At 46.0% G+C, this 2,500-nt stretch overlaps 1 protein-coding gene across 3 annotated transcripts in view; it reads left to right on the top strand.

Annotated features, from left to right (window-relative positions):
• Window positions 1-2,500, top strand: part of prdm4 (PR domain containing 4) — a 28,301-nt gene that overhangs the window by 11,530 nt on the left and 14,271 nt on the right. The gene's annotated exons all lie outside the window — the stretch shown is intronic.

Raw genomic sequence — 2,500 nt, 5'->3', positions numbered from 1 at the left:
TAGTTTTGCTGTAAGTGTTGGGGAAATATGGTCCATGGGAGAAATCTGAGGTTGATGTGGTACGGGTAGGATATTGGACTGGTTTACCCTATAAGCTCGATGCATTTGTGTTCTATTATAGGTCTTGGTCTACTAACGAGGTGGGATGTGGATGGGTATACAGTTGAAGGTCTTGGTCTGCTAACAAGGTGGGATGTTGATGGGTATACAGTTGAAGGTCTTGGGCTACTAACAAGCTGCAAGGCTACTGGCAGCAGTCCTTCCATTCTTGCAGGGAAAATCATGTGCTGGGGTGGGGATGGTGATGGGTATACAGGGGATCCTGGGGAGTTTGAGCGGGTGGGGGAGTGTTGGGATGAGGATGGGTATACAGGGGGGTTTGGGTGGCCTGGAGAGTTTGATTGGGTGGGGACGTGATTGGGTGTAGGTGGTGATGGGAAATCAAGGAAGATGGGGTTGAATATTGGTTCAGAGTCTCCATCTGCCTGCTGAGGCCCTGGGGAGTTTGTTGCAGACGCTCCGCTTTCAACATGTATTCCAGTAGTGTATTCCATGTTGTTGTGTCTTTGTGGTGGCAAGGAGTCGACGGAGGTGGGGAGGGGTATTGGTACTGGTGTTACAACATGACCCTTCCTTTCTGATAGCCCCTCGGCAGCTTTGACAGCTTTGATATCTCCTCATGCTCATCACATCCATTTGTTTGCTGAGATTCCAGGGAGTTTGACGCCAGTGATTGACTTTGAGTCATTTTAGCAGCACCCATCTTATCTTGTCCAGTGGACATGGCTGGGCATTGTTGAGCTGGTTGTTTGTGTTTCTCCAAGGTCTGCATTTCAGTGGAGGCTAGCGGGTGGTTACCAGAGGGCCCCACAGCAGGGGGGGTTGGGCATATCTCTGTTTCAGCCTGTGCAGAGTGTTTTGGTTTAGCTGAGATGTTGATGTCATCCGCTTGTTCCGTCTGTATGGCCACTGAGCGCTTATCAGAGGCTCGGCTCAAGGTTGGCAGAAAAAATGTTGGGTGCAGGAGAGAGAGGTGATAGTATTCGGTTAAGATCTTGGCCCCAGTCCAACTCAGCTCTGTACTATTTGGTCTGAAGTATTCCCTGCGATTCCAAAAAAGGTTAAAATTGTCAATAAAATTCATCCCAACTGAAAAGCATGTTTTTGCGAGCCAGGTGTTTAAACTGAATAGTCTGGAAAATACAAAGCTTCCCTCTGCTGGGAGTGGGCCACTGATGAAAATTTGTATTCCAAGCTCATATAGGGCCGAGAAAAGTTCCTTGAAATCTTCTTTGACATACAGCTGTTCTCTGTAGATGTCATTTGCTCCAACATGCACAATGATGCTTGATAGTTGCATATTTTGACACCAGTTCTGCAAGCTTGTTTTTTGTGTCAGACACTGAAGCATTTGGGAAACAACATACAATCATCCTTTCCCCATTTATATGTCTCACAGCAGAGTCACCTAGAACGAGGGTTGTGGGATGAATAGGTGTCGAGTGCTGCTTCTTGTCTGTGCCCATCTTTCTATTGTTGTGGTTTGATGGCTGCCTGCTTTGGGTCTGTTCCCTGGGAAATTCCTCTCTCACGTCCCGGAGGCATTCAAATCTGTTCCTTAGTGTTAGGGGCTGTGGGCTTCCCTTAGAGCCACAAGCCCTGTAGTAGTTTGCTGATCTGTCTGTATTTCTGATACGAGGCCTGAAGTTAACATCTGAATTTACTGGTGTTGAGGTAATTACAGTTCTTGTATTACACACACACACACACACACACACCACATCTGGAAGGTACGCACGCACGCACGCACGCACACACACACACACACACACACACACAAACACACACACACACACACACACACACACTCAGAAAGCATAACACGGTGTGTGTGTTTCATGAGTTCAACCTACTCACCAGTAGGTGGCAGCATTGCAGTAATGTGGGTTGTTCCCAAGGGGGCAGGCGAATTCCCGGAAGTAGAAGAATCGACGTAGGCTGGAGGGACCACCTCTCTGCTAACTCCCATAGAAGTCCATTCATTGTAAGATTTTTTTGAAATACCATAACTTCATATAACATATATCCTGTGCCGATATTGTAGCTTCTGTGTAATCCACATAAACACTACAAAGGCAAAACAGACTCCACTAGCTCGTCCGTAACGTTGGTTACCCGTAAGAAGAATGGTTAGCTTGTTCGGTTGGAGGGAAGCTAGCTTTGACGTAATCTCTCTTTCGCGCCGTAGGGAGATAACCGTATTGTTTGGATAAGAAGCTCAGTCCACCTTGTCTATGACGGTAACTCATAAGCAAAACCTAGCATACACGACCGTATGTTAAGGTAAAGCATTACACAGAGGGAACCTAATAATAATAAAAAAGTAAACCTAATTTTTTAAAAAAGGGCACTAATCATTTCAGAGGTTTTCGATGGATTGACCGTAGGTCGGAAAAGTGGAAAAAAGATTAGCTTCAAGGCTATAACTTTGTTTTGTTTT

Source organism: Alosa pseudoharengus, unplaced genomic scaffold, assembly GCF_046254945.1.
Source record: "Alosa pseudoharengus isolate Yale_2024_CS ecotype anadromous, Long Island Sound unplaced genomic scaffold, YU_APseudo_1.1 YU_APseudo_1.1_scf_20, whole genome shotgun sequence".
Lineage (NCBI taxonomy): Eukaryota > Metazoa > Chordata > Actinopteri > Clupeiformes > Clupeidae > Alosa > Alosa pseudoharengus.
The sequence above is the reverse complement of the archived record's forward strand: the minus strand, read 5'-3'. Positions and strand labels throughout refer to the sequence as shown.